A 19445-nucleotide genomic window follows, 5' to 3' on the forward strand; every position below is an offset into this window, starting at 1 on the left:
GAGAGAGATATGAGAGAGAGATAGAAAGTTCAAATTGCTAAATGATTTGGGAAAGAATGGGATCACTTTAGAGTTCTCCTTGGCAAAGAATGAGGCTATCAATTTATGACTGGAATGAAAAAGGATATAGTGGCAGAAGCCATAAAAGTGATAGAGATGCTCATAGTTAGGCCAAGCAAAGGTAATAAAAATTGAGAATTGTTCCTAAATTAAATTACATATTCAATGACATGCCAATTAAATTACCAAAGGATTGCTTTCTAGAGATAGAAAAAAATAATAAATTTCATTTGGAAAAATTTTATTTAATCAAAAATTTCGAGGGAATCAATGAAAATAATGGTAAAGAAGGGGTCCAGATTTCAAACCATGTTTTAAAAAATGTAATCCTAAAAAACAAAACACAACATTTCTACTTATTAAGAAAGAGAGATAATTAATAGAACAATTTAGAAACATAATATACAAAAGTAAATGAGCTCAAATATTTCCAATGTGTATCATATTAAGTGGAGTTGTAAGTATTTTATATATTTTGTAATTTAAAATAACATTCTCATTTTAAATAATGTAAAGTGAAATTATTTTGGCTGTAGAAACTTCTTTATCTAGAGATTAGAGAAAGAAATAGCAAACTACCCTGGTATCCTTGCCAAGAAAACTTCCCAGGGACAGTACTGGCATGCTACCATGGGGTCACAGAGATTTGGACACAAATGAATGGCTCAACAACAATGATGTTCCTAAAACTACTCAAAAATGAAATTAATTTGATTTTTTGGAACTTTTTTTGAAGTGTTGACTGGGAAAGGCTCTTTAAGGGCAAACAAACCTAAAATAAATTCCACTCCAATCCCAACACCACTGAATTGATTCAGAAGTAATTAGAGAAATTTGGGTGGTTCAAGTATGGTAAACATTTTTCAGAGACTTCCATCAGGGAACTTTTTATTACATATAAATTCAATTTGAAAATAAAATTGAAGACACATAACCATAAGTATACATAAATATATACTTCTCTACTTCCTATTTTCAATACTGTAGTTACTTTTTATTGTTGTTGTTGAGTTTTTTTTTCAGAGTTCATTTGGAGTTTTCTTGGTAAAAAATATTGGAATGATTTACCATTTCTTTCTCCAGTTCATTTTACAGATGAGACAACTGAGGCAAGCAGAATTAAGTGACTTGCCTAGGATCACAGAGCTAGTCTAAAGTCAGATTTGAATTCAGGTCTTCCAAACTCTAGGCTTTACACTCTATCCACTGTGCCATCTAGTTGCCCAAGTTACAGAATGTTTTGGAAAATAGCAAAGCAAATTCAGTTTCCATGATGTAATAAATGGAAATGTGTGTGAATAGCTCCATTACTTGAACATTAGAGTAGGTAGTAATGTCATCCTTTTAAAAAATAACCAGAATGCAAAACTTTTTTGTTGATTGTTTCATTACAAGAAAGAAAGCTTTCTGCAAGGGAATAAGAAACTGCATATGACATGATTCAAAAAGTTAAAAAGAAACATTATTTTCTTGGTATGCATGCTATAGCCAAATGGCTGGTCAAATAATGGAACCCTAGATAATTTTGCAAGGAACATGAAAAGTATAGTTTCCAATCTGATTGACACACCAGCTGGAAAGTATTAGAGTTTGAAAAGTGACAGAATGATATCATTTGATAAAATTCCAACTGGAATAGCCAGTTCTATTTTGAGAATACTCTCCTCTTGTTGTTGCTGTACAGCCCTATTTTTGAGACCACACACCTGAGATTTTTCACAGGGAGTCCAGCAATTTAATAAGGGTAATGCAATGAAAATTAAAGTGTGATTTTTCCAAATGAAAATGGAATTCAGTCCTAAAAAGTGAGAGAAATGATTAGAAAAAAAAACTTTTTCTCTTAACTCTGTGTGTGTATGTGTGTGTGTGTGTGTCTCCCTGTCTGTCTGTCTTTCTCTCCTGTCTCTGTCTCTGTCTCTCTGTCTCTCTCTTCCTCTCTCTCTCTCTCTCTCTCTCTCTCCTCTCTCTCTCTCTCTCTCTCACACACGTAATGGGCCAGAATTCTGGAGAAACATACTTAGGCAAGAATTTTTACAACAAGGTGTTAACTCAGTGGAATTGATAAGACAATGGTTATCTACTTTAGCATGGTGATTAATAGTTCTCTAGTTTAATTCATGTACTTAGTACTTGCTATAGTTCTACAAAATTGACACCTATAATGATGTAATTAAAATAGAGTATATAAACTGGGACAAACTGAGCCAGAGACATTCATTCCATCTCCCACCTTTGTGGTGTCTGGAGGCTGGAGCACAAGCCCTGGGACTCAGACATTCATTCCATTTCCCAGCACCATGGGAGACCAGAACAAACTCGGGAAAGATAGAGGATTAGAGGCTGAAGCACAAGCTCCCGGACTCAGGGAGACTTCAAGACAAAGACCATAGTGGTGGTCTTCCTGCCTCCCCCACAGAAACCAAAACACATTACAGAGGACCTCCAGAAAGCTAGCCGGGCCCCAGGCAAGGAGACAAGACTGAAGGAGACTATAAAGATTTTTGGACTTAATGTCTGGCTATTTTCATGGTGATTACTCTGATGAAATGAAGGTTGGTCCCAAGACCTCCAAAAAGCTAAACCAGAACACTACAAACACACACACACACACACACACACACACACACACACACACACACAAATTTGGGGAAGCAATGTCTAAAAAAGACAGATTATTCAGGTCCTGGGCTACTTAAATGTTTACATCCTGGAGAATTTAAAACTTTTTTTTATCAATGGCCTTAAACAAAGTATGCTTTATTTTTATGAGGCATATATGCCAATTTCTTGCCTCATGTACCTATGCTTTTGCAGTGATTTTTCAGATCCAGGTATAGAATTTCTCCATCATATTTTTCCCCATAATATTTTCTGTGGCATTCTTCATAACATACTTTTTAGGACTAAAATATATAATTCTCTTCCCAGTAAAAGTATACATTCATATTCATTTTCATTTTATGTTTTTAAAAATATACAACTTATTCTGAGTTTTAAATTTCTATGCTATGAAAAGTAAACTTACAAACCAAGGAAGTTTTATGTGGTTTGTAAACTTACCAAAGAGTTTTATAAAATGATTATGAGGGTAAAAAAATGCAAACTGCTTTGGACCTGAGCATACCCTATGAAATTTACATTTGGATCCTGAAGGAGGTGAGCTTTCTCTTCAAATTTCCCCTTGATTTTCATCATAATAACACATTTGATACAACATTTTATGACTTCCAGAGCAGTTTCCTCATGGGAACCTTGTGTGATAGCTCGTATTGCAGTGGAAAGAACATTAGATTTAGATGCAAAGAACTAGGAGTAATAGATTTCTAATTTTTAATTTGTCAGCTTTTATATTCATACCTCATCAGCACCCTTGCTAGAGTCTACCTCTCTGATTGTAGGGTTGAAAGGCAGAGTAAAAAAAAATGCCTCCTTAGATCTTCATTTAAAGAGAACTCACAGCTCAATCATTCCTCAAGGTCTGAATCACCTCATTATTGAAAAGAGCCACGTCCATCAGAGTTGTTCATCACATAATCTTGTTGCTGGGTACAATGTTCTCTTGGTTCTACTCACTTTAATTAGCACCAGTTCATGTAAGTCTCCCCAGGACTTTCTGAAATCATCCTGCTGATCATTTCTTATAGAACAATAATATTCTATAACATTCATATACCGTAACTTATTCAGTCATTCCCCAACTAATGAACATTCACTTTCCAGTTGCTTGTCACTGCAAAAAGGGCTGCTACAAACATTTTTGTATATGTAGGTCCTCTTCCCTCTTTTGTGATCTCTTTGGGATACAGATCCAATAAAAACATTATTGAATCAAAGGATATGCACAGTTTGATAGCCCTTTGGGCATAGTTCTAAATTGCTCTCCAGAATAGTTGTATCAGTTTACAACTCCATCAACAATGCATTAGTGTCCCAGTTTTTTCACATTTTCTCCAACATTTATCATTATCTTTTCCTGTCATTTTAGCTATGACTGCCTCACTCTTACAGATAAGAAAACTGTGGTTCAGGTTATTTGCCATGGGTCCACACAAATAGTATCAGAGGCGATTCAAGCCCAAAATTCCATCCACTCTGAGATGGTGAGTCTTCAGTCTGAGAGATACTCTAGTCCAACCCTTTATCTTATATACAAATCTTGAACCAGGGCAGGGTTTTGTTTAAACACCACTAACCATGTAAAGCTCATTAATTCCCTGGGGGACCCATTTCATTATTAGATAAATGTAACTCTTAGAAGTTCTTCCCTTAATGAGTTGAAATATTACTGCAAATAAACTTGAGTATCTTCTGAGAATACCCAATGTATGTGTAATTTTCCACCTTAAAATACTAAATAGATTTGAAGTACTGAAGTTAGTACTAGTATAGCACCACTAGCAATAGGTACAACAATATATAACAGACCTTCAAATATTTGTATGCAGCTACCATGTTTCTTCTGAGTCTTCTCTTCTTCAAGTTAAATATTCCAAAGATGGCAATTAACTGAATAGGAGAGGAAAGGGAAAAGAAAGAGTCCAGAATGACACCAACTCCTCATGTTGCTTTCTCTGGAAACCATACTTTCATTAGTGAGTCTAATGACATTAGCTTTTTTTTTTTGTAAATACTTTTTAATGCTATTACCATCAATAATAACAAATACATACATATTTATTTTACATTTATAGTGACATTTTTGTTTTTACATTACCTTCTTTTCAAATACATTCCTTTCCACTTTAAAGTTTACTAAATAGGTTTTCTTACCCTTTGAGGTGGCTAGTACAAGTATTATACCCATTTTGCAAATGAGATGTTGTTCTTAGAGATGTTGTAGAAAGGGATTCTTGTTCCTATATGGGTTGAATTCAGTGCTTATGAGATTAATTCTACTTCTCAGTTTCTGTGACTTATTGAAAATAAAGTACATAATTCTTCTAGTTCTAATTATTTGAATCTTAGTGACTTGCTTATGGTCATATATTTAGTAAATGTCAGTATGGTACTTGAAAGTCAAGATGGTCTAAATAGCATTAATGGTCTACAAAGTCAAAGCACCCTAAGTTCATATAGATTGGCCTAAAAACCAGTTATTTTAAATAATGAAGACCAAATAGTTTTGTTGACTTTGGTTTTGTAATAGTTTCTTTACACACATTATCTCATTTAATACTCATAATGACATTCTGAAGTATTAAAAGCCATTTTAATGTATTATCTTCATTATAAATTTAAAGACATTATTAGGTTGAGTTGCTTGCTCAGTGACAAAATAAGTGGCAGAAGCATCCTTTATAGAGATTTTCTTGGCTTGAAGTCCAGCACTCTTATCAACTACACTACTGTCTCCCATCAGCTTATTATCTAATAAGGCATATAGACAGTTCTTACCACATATTCTCCTCTCAACCTTTTTAAGTAATTTCAATTCTTTTTTTTTAAGAAATACATCACATGAATGATGATAAATGGGCTCCCTTGCTTTTGGTAATGATGCAGTGCAAAGGAAGTTCCTCAGCTTTGACAAGAAGGATGTCTTACATTATTAGTCCCATCAATCATTTCATTATAGTATCACTAATAGATTATGACTGAATTATACCATAAAGTCTCCCTCAACCCTACTATAATGCTATTTAATCAATCACTTATTTGAAAAGTCACTCTCTTTAGAATTAAGTGATCAGATAGCAGTGCTTAATCTAAAATTATATCTCCATGCAACTGATATGGATGTATATATAATTATTTTCAGAATGGGTAAATTAGTAAAACTAATTATGTGGTGAGCTTTTTCTTCTCAAAACGCAGCCAGGTGATAAAAGTTCAGATCTTTTATTATTTCCAATATAGCCCGGTTAGCTTAGAGGCCTATCTCTCTGCTTGGTTCCAAGAGCTCTCTCCAAATGTCTTTAAATCCAAAGGTCTGGTCCTTCAGCCTCTGCCTCTGCTTTCTTCAGCCTCCAGACAGCTCCAATCTTCATGTCATTCCGGTGAAATCTCGACTTGTAGCTTCTTCACTCTCTGAAGAACTCTCCGACTGGCCCATTGGCCTATTTATGCTCCTTCCAGAGAGAGGGATTATGGGTAGTTCTACTTAGTACCTTGTTTCAGGTTCTGCCCAAAACATCTTCTTGTAAGATTAGATCAACTCTAATTACTTAGCAGTTAGTAAGGATTCCAACATCTCCCCCTTTCTTTTGTTTTAAAACATAGGGGGTTTCTGAGGGGGTACACATAAATCCATCAATATGGGCCAGAACTTTGTAACAGATATACATGGTATACATAAATCCATCAATATGGGAGGCATTATACATAATTTACATAAGTACATAGCAATATAACACAGGCTAGTAGTAATGTAACAACATGAATCAACCTAAAAATTTACACATGTCCATAAGTCCTAGAAACAGTCCAATAGGATTCCATTGTCCATTAGTTCATGTGCCAGGAATCCAATAGTTCCTGTAAGCCCTGAAGTACTGCAAAAGTCTCATCAACAATTTTTCATCTCAGGGAACCCAATGATTCTTGCTGGTTTTTCAAGAAGTAAAACAGTTTCATCTTGTGTTAGGAAATCCAATGATTCCTGAAGCTTTTAAAAGTCTTTTTAACAGTTTCATAGTCAGCCATCTGATTCTTTCTCCATCTGTGGAAATATAAGCAGATCCTCTTCCCCAAGCAGTTAATCTAATTCCCTTCTATTTACCAAATTTGGGATTTCTCCTCATCATCTGGTAATTACATTGGAGTCGTTTGCATTGGATATTGTCTTGTTGTCTTAAAAGGCCTGTATTCTTCCCAACTGTAATCCTGATTGCTTTTCTGTTGGTTGATGACATCAGAATCCTGAATTTCTAAAGTCTCTCTGGGTGTGACCTCAGCTGCTATCATGCCCACCTGTCCTTTGATTGATACTTTAGAGCTGGGCCCTGCCTCTCATTCCTCTGGGTCAATATACATTTAGAGGCCCAGTGAAAGCCTCGGTTACATTTTGGACATGGGGTTTTGGGTTTTCTCTCACCCTGTCTTCTCACTCTATCTCCATATCTACAATGAGCTCTCAAATGTCCAACTTTTCCGCACTGAAAACATCGACGAGTTTCTCTAGAATTCCTCTGCCAAGAAGGACCTTGTCTTTCCATGTTCATCATAGTCTGGGCATAATAAGCATTTGTGCCCACTGTGGCACAGCATCTTATGATTTCTTCTAAAGGAGCATTTTTGTCTAGCCCCCATATAATTCTCTTGCAAATATCATTGGCATTTTCCTTAGCCAAATGTCTAGTCATTATTTCTGTTGCTGCATTGTCTCCAATGGTTCTTATTACAGCTGTTTGTAAATGTCCCACAAAATCTGCAAAAGGTTCATTGGGACCTTGCTCTATTTTTGTGAAAACATTATTTCCATCTTTCTGTCCAGGGAGAGAATTCCAAGCTTTTATTGCAGCCTTAGAAATTTGCTCATACACTGTTATGGGATAATAAATCTGTTCTGAACTCTCTGCATACTGACCTTCACCAGCTAGTTGGTCAAAAGCAACTTGTACAATAGCTCCTGTTTGCCTATTGCGTTGGGCTTGAATCCTACATAATTCATGAAACTCCGAAAGCCACAATAAATTTTGTCCCGGTTCTAGACAAGTTTTCGTTATGGATTTCCAGTCATTTGGGGTTAGGATTTCATAAGACAAATTATCCAGTAACATCTTCACATAAGATGATGTAGCCCCATAAAGAGTGCAACCCTTTTTCAAATCTTTAATTTTTTCCAAATTAAAAGGAGTGTATCTTCTCCCTTTCTGACCTGAGGAGTTGAGCTCTTCAATCACAGGATATGCATTTATAAAATCAGATATATCTTCTCCTTCATTTTTTGCTTTAATTAATGCTTTTTCTAATCTCGTCAAATTCTGCTTTACAGGAGAAGCTGACTGTGTTTCTGTCTCTCTCCCTCCCCCTTGTTCCACCCATGAAGGGTTAATTGCGGGGGGAGGGTCATGAGATGTAGAATCACCTAATTCCTCCTGCTGTGAAGTATCATACTCAGAATTGTAATTAACTCCATTCTCATCTGATTCGTCCTCCTTTTCACCTAGTAAAGTTGGCAATTCTTCCTCCTGTACTTTCCTTTTCATCATTCTATCACTTAAATAACTTCTTATAGCCAATTGTATTACATTATATGTATTAATTATTGAATTAGGCCCATTTTTATCATAGAATTGACAAAGATCCTCTCCAACCAATTTCCATTCATTTAGATCTAATTCCTTATCAAGAGAGAAACAAGGACATATGTCCTTTACAGTTTGTAAAAATTCAGTGATTTGCTGTAAACTTATAATTAAACCTTGGCTTTCCATAATTTTGACAATGCTGTCTAAACATTTTCCTTGAACAGAAACAGGTTGTTTTCTAAATATCTGTCCCATCTTAGCTGAAATTCTACTTTAACTCTTCTAACAAAATTTCTTTGTTGCACTCACCCTAATTTCTGGGTTGATGAGTCTTTTCCACTGGATAAGGATCAGAGGCTTTTCCACTTGAATCAGGATCGGAGCTTTTCCACTGAAATCCACTGAGGGGGTCTGTTAGCCCCACGTTCAGGGCGCCAAAATGTGGTGAGCTTTTTCTTCTCAAAACGCAGCCAGCTGATAAAAGTTCAGATCTTTTATTATTTCCAATATAGCCCGGTTAGCTTAGAGGCCTATCTCTCTGCTTGGTTCCAAGAGCTCTCTCCAAATGTCTTTAAATCCAAAGGTCTGATCCTTCAGCCTCTGCCTCTGCTTTCTTCAGCCTCCAGCCAGCTCCAATCTTCATGTCATTCCGGTGAAATCTCGACTTGTAGCTTCTTCACTCTCTGAAGAATTCTCCAACTGGCCCATTGGTCTATTTATGCTCCTTCCAGAGAGAGGGATTATGGGTAGTTCTACTTAGTATCTTGTTTCAGGTTCTGCCCAAAACATCTTCTTGTAAGATTAGATCAACTCTAATTACTTAGCAGTTAGTAAGGATTCCAACATAATTACTTTATAAAGTATCATAGATTAAAAATTATAACATCCAAGATGATTGTAAATAACATTTTAGACATTTAGATAACATGAAGTTTAAATGATGAAATATGACCAGGTATTTCCCTTAAAATATGTCTTCATTGAAACTTCCAATTATGGAATGACAAACCAAGGGAATAAATCAAAGAGAGTATGGACTGATAAACTGGATGGAAGCACAAAGATAAAGGGATTCTCTCTGCCTGTTGGAATTGTTCAACATTTATTAAACATTTACTATGCAGACAAAAGTAACACAGAGTATTTGTTTTAATGGTTAAGTTCCTGCCCTCAAGTAACTTAAATTCTACTAGAAATTAGTTAAAGTTGGGGATAAGGATATACATGATATAATATGTATATTAATTCAATTGAATTTCACAAACATTAAGTGCATACTCTGTTCAAGACTCTGTTGATTAGTGGACACACAAAACCAAAAGATTAAATAGCCATTAAGGAGTTTGTAATCTAGAGATAAGTATAACATACAGTATAGTGTGTGAAAATGAAGAAGAGATCAAATAAAAATACTTCATGCAAATTTGTGGGAAAAGAGAATACTTTCAGATATGGATAAGGAAACTGAAGAGGTCAAGGAAAGCTTCCCAGAAGAAGATGCATCTAAACTGATGTCAGAAGGAGGAGGATTCTGAAAAGTCAGAAAGGAGGACAAAATATATTATAGGCACTGAGCATGAGGGTAATAGGTGGAATATTAAGTTTGGGAAAACAATAACAATATAGCTTGAAAAGAATATAATAATGTAATTCATGAAAGTTAATGAGAAAACTTGATTGTAAATAATCTTGAATGCTAGAATAAAGAATTTATATTTTATTCTTTTTTATAGAAATAGATATGAAAGTGACAAGGTTAGACCTCAGTCTTAAGAGAAAATTTTTTTTTAATTCAGCTGTATAAAGAGTAAATTTGGGGGCAGTGAGTAGAACACCAGCCCAGAAGCCCTGATTTCAAATCTGATTGTAGACACTTAACACTTCCTAGCTGTGTGACTGGGCAAGTCGCTTGCCCTCAATTGCCTCAGCAAAAAAAAAAAAAAAAAAAAAAAAAAAAAAAAAAATTGAAAGGGGTAATGCCAGATGCTAATAATGTAAATGAAAAAGAATGAGAGTATGAAGTAGAATGGTGGCCTTGTAAGTAAAAAGAAATAATGGGGAGTAAGAGTGACAGGAGTGACAAGATATGTGGAAAATGAGTAAACAGGAATAAACACATTATTGGTTGTGCAAAAAGTAAATGGGAATAAGTCAAATGTGAGTTTGAAACTTGCCTCCTGAGCTTTATTATAATTACTTGGAAATACTATTGGCTTTGTGATTTATTTTGAAGCTGAAGTAACTGTTGAAGTAATTATGTATTAAATAGTTTCACTGCTTTTTTTCTATGATTTTTTTCAATGTAAATCATCACATAATTAGAAAGTAGTGATAGTTTTTTCTCTTCTTTACCTATCATTAAGCATTTAATTTGTCCTCTTGTCACATTGCTACTACTAGCATTTCTAGAATGAAATAAAATAATAGTTGGGAAAAAAGACTATCTAGGTTTTACTCCTGTATTTATTGGAAAAGTTTCTAGGGTGTTTAGGTGATGCTGTTTTATTTTTAGATAGATATGTTTTATGATGTTAAAAAGGTCCTCTAAGCCTATACTTTGTAGAATCTTCTGTAAAATTGAGTTTTGAACTTTGTCAAAGGCTTTTTCTGCATCTATTGAGATGATCATGTGATTTTTAATGTTTTCTTTTTTAAAATGTTATTATTTTGATTATCTCCCTAATATTAGATCATCCACATAGTCTTAGTATAAATTGAACTTGATGATAATGACTGATTTCATGGATAACTACTCTATAAAGTATAATAAAATTTGATATTTTTCTTTTTGATTATCTTTTTATTAGATTTACCCAATTCTGAATAAAAGGACTATTAAAGTCTTATGTTATTGTTTTTCTATCAATTTTGTATTTTTGTAACTGTTATTTTTTTCCTCATAACTTTAGATTTTATTCCATTTGCAGCATAAAGTTAAATACTTATGTTAGGCCATTTTCTATACTTTCTTATGATACAATGTAAATTCCTTGTCTGTTTCTGCATATATTGTGGAATTTTTTACTTGTTTGCATTTGTTTGCTAGCATGATTGCAACTCATGCTATTTTAGACACATATACTGCATATTAAATTTGTTTCAGCCTTTTGTATTTGTTATCTGTGTGTCCTTGATTTTTAGATGTTTCTAGTAAGCAACAGATTATGGTGTTTATTCCATGCTTTTATCATTTTTTTGTCTTAAGTATTTTTTTTAATGGAAAGGAGGAATGGAATTAGAACCCAGACTTTTTGAGCATATATAGTATCTGGTATAATCTCCATCTGAGTTTTAAAGCAGATCCAGTTTTTTTTTTTTTTATGACTGATTCCATTCTATTTACTATATGATGTGAAGCTCATTGATTGGGTATTGAACCAGAACTGTGTATGCATATCTAATAGCCAATGGACCTATCACAAGCCCCATTCTTATCGTATAATACTGAAATGCTAAAAACTTAATCCTGCTCATTTCTTTTTAGAACTAGAGGCTGACACTCTCCAGGAAGCTTGATGATATGGCCACTTTCTTCTTTTTAAGAAGTCTTTCATGCTTAATCTTTAGAGCTCCCCTCATCTACTCTACTTTGCTGCTGGTTCATGTTGCCCCTGATTTCATCTTCTATTGGTAATGTGACATCTACCATGTCTCTCTTTGTATCTTTAAATGTTATACAACCTCAAGTACTCAGAAGCTCTATGCCTTCAACCAGAGTGCATATCTTATTACTAATCTAATCTACTATCCTGGAGTCTACCTTTAAGGGACAGAATAATTTTAGATTAAATTTCTCTCTATTTGTCCAATATCCTCCTATGCTTTTCTGTGAGGAACCATAAACCATTTTGATCTATCCTAATACTGAGTGAAAACAACTTCTGCAGGGAAAGGGACCCACATGTGCAAAAATGTTTGTGGCAGCCCTTTTTGTAATGGCAAGTAGTTTCCAAACTGAGTGGATGCCTATCAATTGGAGAATGGCTGAATAAATTATGGTATATGAATTCTAGGGAATATTATTGTTCTGTAAGAAATGACCAATGGAATGATTTCAGGGAGTAGATCTCATGTAGAGATCTACATGAACTTAAGCTAAGTGAAATTAGCAGAATCAGGAAATCATTATACATGGCAACAACAAGAGTATACAATGATCAATTCTGATGGACTTGGCTCTCTTCAACAATGAGATAATTCAAACAAGTTCTACTTGTGTAGTAATGAAGAAAGCCATCTAGACCCAGAGGAACAACCATGGGAACAGAGTGTGGAACATAACAGCATTTTCATTCTCTCTGTTGTTATTTTCTTGCATTTTGTTTCCTTTCTCAGTTTTTCTTTTTTTTCCCCTTCTTGATCTGATTTTTATTGTGCAGCAAGGTAATTGTATAAATATGTATATATATATATTGGATTTAACATGTATTTTAACATATTTAATATGTATTGGACTATCTGTCAGCTAGGGAAAGGGATGGGGGAAAGGAGGGGCAAATTTGGAAAGGTCATTGTTGGAAAAATTACTTATGCATATGTTTTGTAAATAAATGTTTTAATAAAAAATAACAAATTTAAAAAAAAAACAATTTTTGCCTCCCTAAATTTATATGACACATAAAAGACTCGAATTTCTTATTTCTTGCCAAGTTCAACTGAAGACAAAATATTTTGGGCTCCTGGATGGGGAAAGAGCTGAGTACAAGTCATACAGCTGCTTCTATTTCTATGGTCTACTCTTTCCTGCTCTTATTTAAAGAAATATGAAAGATGGTTGCAGGAACTAGAGTCCATATCCAGAGTTTCTCTGAATCTGATGAGATAGAAGTATCTTAAGCAACTTGCCTGATCTAGAGAAGCAACTTTTCAACATGCCAACCAAGATACTTTTCCTACAGCAATGGAGCAACTCATCAAATATTAAAAAATGAATTTTGTTAGGGAAGTATTTTTTTAGAACCTACTTTAAGTTTGAACATTCTCCCCTGTTTCATTCTTCACCCAGGATGTAATTTGATATAAAGAGAGTGTGCACCAAGTTTGGAGGGAAGGGATGTGATTTTGTGTTCTATTTTCAGTAAATTTGCCTTTGTGAAAACTAATTAGTTGATGTTAATTGGCTAAATTATATTGGGGATTGAGCAATGTATTAAATAATGATGTGAAGGAAGATATTAAAAAAATAAGAGCTGCCTGATAATTCAATAATTCACTAATTATAGTGAATTAAGATTTTCTTTTTTTTCCATTCTAATCCCTCTATTTTGGTACTTTTCCCATTCTCCTCTAGCCTTTCCACATATTGAGATACTATAGAAATAATATTTCCTCAGTTTTTCAGATATTGCCGTTATTAGGTATTTCTTTATCTTTAACCTTCCCTGTCTCCATTTGTGCAGAATTCACTTTTATTTATTTCCATAAAATATATCAATTCTCCTGTAATGAGATTTTAGTTTACAATATTTCAGGTGTATCCAAGTGGCATAGTGAATAAAGTATTAAAGCTGGAGTCAGGAAGACATGAGTTCAAATGTGACCCCATATTGTACTTTACCGCTTAACTTTTGCATCAATTGTAGAGGAAGCTGCTGCTTACAGAGGAAGCTAGGAAAAGCAAAAGCAGACCTTAACTTTTTAAAAAAATGAATAAATATGAACCACTACATAGAATTCCCTCTATTTTTGTCTGCCTGCATTTTTTATTTCCTTCATAGGTTAATTGTACACTATTTCAAAGACCGATTCATTTTGTATAGCAAAATAACAGCAAAAAACATGTATACATGTACTGTATTTAACTTATATTTTAACATATTTAACATGTATTGGTCAACCTGCCCTCTGGAGGAAGGGGTGAGGAGATGGAGGGGAAAAGTTGGAACAAAAGGTCTTGTAATTGTCAATGCTGAAAAATTACCCATGCATAAATCTTGTAAATAAAAAGCTATAATAAAATAAATAAATAAATAAAAAATGAGTAAAAAAGCAAAGAGAACTCCAACAATAGACAGTTTTTATGGTGAAAGAGAAGAAGAGATTTCAAACCCTGAGGAGAATAAAAGCAGATTGTCTCCAGATGATGCCCCCAAAGGTGATATAACCTGGTCCCCATCACACAAGTCTCTCCTAGAAGAAATTAAAAAGGATCTTAAAAGAGAGTAGAAGAAAAATTGGCTTTGGAAAAGGCATATAACTCATTAAAAGATAGATTTAATAAAATGGAAAAAGAAAATAACTCCTTAAAAAACAGAATTTGTGAACAACTCATTTAAAAATTCAATTGGACAAATACAAAAAGAAGTAAAAAAAGTAAATGAAGAAAATAATTCACTAAAATTCAAAACTGAACAAATGAAAATGAATAACTCAATAAGATAACAAGGATCAGTCAAGCAAAATCAACAAAATGAAAAAATAGAAAAAATTTTAAAATACATAATTGGGAAAACAACTGACCTGGAAAATAGATCTAGGAGAGACAATTTAGGTGTTATCGGACTCTCTGAAAACTATGATGATTAAAAAGAGCCTAGACACTATTTTTCAGAAAATCATCAAAGAGAACTGTCCAGAAATCAGAGAAACAGAACATAAACTAGACATTGAAAGAATTCACCCAACTCCTCCTGAAAGAGACTTCAAAATTAAAACCCCAAGGAATATTGTGGCTAAATTTCAGAACTATCGGATCAAGGAAAAAATATTACAAGCAGCCAGAAAAAAAAAAAAAAACAATTCAAATACCACAGAGCCACAATAAGGATTACCCAGGACCTAGCTTCTAGTTTAAATGATTAAAGAGTCAGAAATCTGATATTCTGAAAGGAAAAGGAACTTGGAACGCAGTCAAGAATAAATTACCCAGCTAAAATGAGCATTTTCTTTCAGGGAATAAAATGGACATTCAATGAAAAGGTGAATTCCATTTATTTCTGATGAAAAGACCAGAGCTAAACAAAAATTTTGACTTCCAAAAATAGGACTCAAGAGAACCATAAAAGGTACAAAGAAAAGAACTCTTGAGAATTGTATTTCTGTTGTGGGTATACATAGATAGTGCATGTACAATTTGATTTTACTGTGATAATATTAAAAAAAAGTGTAAAGGGGAATGCACTGGAAAAAAAGGGGAAAATGGACATAAAATGAGGGAAATTACATCTCAGGAAGAAGCAAAAAAAAAAAAACTATTATAATTGAGGGAAAGAAGGAAGAGCGATGAACATTGTGTGAATCTTACTCTTATCAGATCTGGCTCAAAGAAAGAATATTAGAAATATTTGGTTTCACTGAGAAACTTCTCTCATATAGAAAAGCAGGAGGGAAAAGGGGTAAAGGGAAGGGGTAGGCTAAATAGAAGAAAAAACAGAAAGAGGAGGGGAATGATACAAGAAAGGGGAAGGGTCTCTAAAGGGGGAGGACTGCTTGAGGCAAATAGTGCTCATAAGTAAAATACTGAGGAGGAGGGAAAAGGGAAAAGAAAAGAGAAAAGTATAATTTGGGGTTAATAAGATGGCAGGAAATACAGAATTAGTAGTTTTAATCATAAATGTGAATGGGGTGAACTCTCCCATAAAGGGTAAACAACATATTGTTGTTTACAAGAAACACATTTAAAGCAGAATGATATACACAGAGTAAAGGTAAAAGGCTAGAGCAGAATCTATTATGCTTCAGATAAAGTAAAAAAAAAAAAGCAGGGGTAGCTATCCTGATCTCAGATCAAGCAAAAGCAAAAATTGATCTAATTAAAAGAGATAAGGAAGGAAACTATATCTTGCTAAAGGGTAGCATACACAATGAAGCAATATTAATACTAAATATGTATGCACCAAATAATGTAGCATCTAAATTTCTAAAGGAGAAGTTAAGACAGTTTCAAGAAGAAATAGACAACAAAACTATAATAGTGGGAGATCTCAAGCTTGCCCTCTCAGAACTAGATAAATTAAACCACAAAATAAATAAGAAAATAGTTAAAGAGATAAATAGAACACTAGAAAAGTTAGATATGATTAATCTTTGGAGAAAACTGAATGGAGAGAAAAAAGTACACTTTCTTCTTGGCAATTCATGGAACCTATACAAAAACTGGCCACTGTTAGGACATAAAGACCTCAAACTCAAATGCAGAAAGACAGAAATAGAAGTAAATGTATTTTTTTTCAGATCATGATGTAATAAAAATTACATTCAATAAAAGGCCAGGGAAAAAGAAACCAAAAAGTATTTGGAAACTAAATAATCTCATTCTAAAGAATAAATGGATAAAACAGCAAATAATAGACACAATCAATAATTTCATCCAAGAGAATGACAATGATGAGACAATACACCAAAATGTATGGGATTCAGCCAAAGCAGTAATAAGGGGAACTTTTATATCTCTAGATGTTTACTTGCAAAACTAGAGAAAGATAAGATCAATGAATTGGGCTTGCAACTAAAAAAGCTAGAAAAAGAACAAATTAAAAAACCCCAATCAAATACCAGACTTGAAATTCTAAAAATAAAAGGAGATATCAATAAAATTGAAACTAAAAAAACTATTGAATTAATAAATAAAACTGAGAGTTGGTTTTATGAAAAAAACACAACAAAATAGATAAACCTTTGGTAAATTTGATTAGAAAAGGGAAAGAGGAAATTCAAATTGTTAGTCTCAAAAATGAAAAGGGAGAACTTTTCACCAATGAAGAGGAAATTAGAGCAATAATTAGGAGTTACTTTGCCCAACTTTATGCTAATAAGTTTGACAACCTATGTGAAATGGAGGAATATCTACAAAAATATAGATTGCTCAGATTAACAGAAGAGGAAATAAATTACTTAAATAGTTCCATTTTAAAAAGAGAAATAGAACAAGCTTTTAATTAACTCCCTAAGAAAAAATCCCCAGGACCAGATGGATTTACTGTGAATTCTACCAAACATTTAAAGAGCCATTAACTCCAATTCTATACAAACTATTTGAAAAAATAGGGAATAAGAGTCTTTCATTCCCTAACACAATCATGGTACTAATACCTAAACCAGGTATGATGAAAACAGAGAAATAAAATTATAAACCAATCTCCCTAATGAATATTGATGCAAAAAATCTTAAATAAAATATTAACAAAGAGATTACAAAAAATCATCCCCAGGACAATACACCATGACCAAGTAGGATTTATACTAGGAATCAGGGCTGGTTCAATATTAGGAAAACTATTAGTATAATTGACTATATCAATAACCAAATTAACAAAAACTATATGATTATCTTAATAGATGCAGAAAAAGCATTTGATAAAATCCAACACCCATTCCTATTAAAAACTAGTGTATAGGAATAAATGGACTTTTCCTTAAAACAGCCAGTAGCATCTATTTAAAACCATCAGCAAGCATCATATGTAATAGGGATAAACTGGAACCATTCCCAATAAGATCAGGGGTTGCCCATTATCACCATTACTATTCAATATGATATTAGAAATGCTATCTTTGACAATAAGAGAAGGAAAAGAGATTAAAGGAATTAGAATATATAATGAGGAAACCAAATTATTACTTTTTGCAGATGATATGATGATATACTTAGAGAAACCTAGAGAATCAATTAAAAAACTATTAGAAGTAATCCACAACTTTAGTAAAGTTGCAGGATACAAAATAAATCCACATAAATCATCAGAATTTTAAACAAAATCTACTAACAAAATCCAACACCAAGAGATACAAAGAGAAATTTCATTTAAAATAACTGTTGATAGTATAATATATTTGGGAATCTATCTGCCAATGGAGGGTCAAAAATTATATGAACAAAATTACCAAACACTTCCCACACAAATAAAGTCTGATCTAAGCAATTAGAAAAATATCAAGTGCTCTTGGATAGGTCAAGCAAAATATAATAAAGATGACAATATTCCCCAAAACAAATCTATTTATTTAGTGCTATACCAATCAAACACCAAAGAAATTATTTTACTGACCTAGAAAAAATTACAACAAAATTCATTTGGAAAAACAAAAGGTCAAGAATTTCAAGGGAACTAATGAAAAAAAAATCAAATGAAGGTGGCCTAACTGTACCAGATCTAAAATTATATTATAAAGCAGTGATCATCAAAATCATTTGGTACTGGCTAAGAAATAGAGCAGTTGGTCAGTGGGATAGATTAAGTTCACAGAACAAAAGTTGTTATAGCCATTGACTATAACAATCTAATATTTGACAAACCCAAAGACACCAACTTTTGGGATAAGAATTCACTATTTGACAAAAACTGATGAGAAAATTGGAAATTACTATGGCAGAAACTATGCATTAATCCACACCTATCACTGTATACCAAGAGAAGGTCAAAAATAGTTTCATGATCTAGACATAAAGAATGATATTATAAACAAATTAGAAAAAATAGGATAGTTTACCTCTCAGATCTCTGAAGGAGGAAGGAATTTGTGACCAAAGAAGAACTAGAGATCATTATTGATCACAAAATCGATAATTTTGATTATATTAAGTTTAAAAAGTTTTTGTACAAACAAAACTAAGGCACACAAGATTAGAAGGGAAACAATAAACTGGGAAAACATTTTTTACATTCAAAGGTTATGATAAAGACCTCATTTCTAAAATATATAGAGAATTGCTTACATGAACTGATGCTGAGAGAAATGAGCAGGACCAGAAGATCATTATATACTTCAACATCAATACTATATGATGATCAATTCTGATGGACATGGCCATCTTCAGTAATGAGATGAACCAAATCAGTTCCAATAGAGCAGTAATGAACTGAACCAGCTACACCCAGTGAAAAAACTCTGGGAGATGACTATGAACCATTTATGGTGGAACACCCTTTCCTCACTAATCTCTTCAAGATTACCCAAAACTTTCCTTTCCTCTTTAGCCTTTTTCACAACTTCAAATCCTCCAGGCCTCATTCAGAATTCCTTCCCCTTCATTTCAAACTCCAATCCTGCTTCTTTCTGATAATATATCACCCAATGGAAAACTATGAGGGAAATAACAAAAACAATTAAAACCATGGACTTTATAATCTAGGTAGAATCTTGGATTGTTACTTATGTTGAAATACATTGAAATAGACCGACAATAAATGCTACTGAAATTCGGAGAAGGGAAAAAGAAATGTAAAATCAGTCAAATATAGTATATGGGTTCTGAAT

This window comes from Antechinus flavipes, chromosome 4, assembly GCF_016432865.1.
Source record: "Antechinus flavipes isolate AdamAnt ecotype Samford, QLD, Australia chromosome 4, AdamAnt_v2, whole genome shotgun sequence".
NCBI lineage: Eukaryota > Metazoa > Chordata > Mammalia > Dasyuromorphia > Dasyuridae > Antechinus > Antechinus flavipes.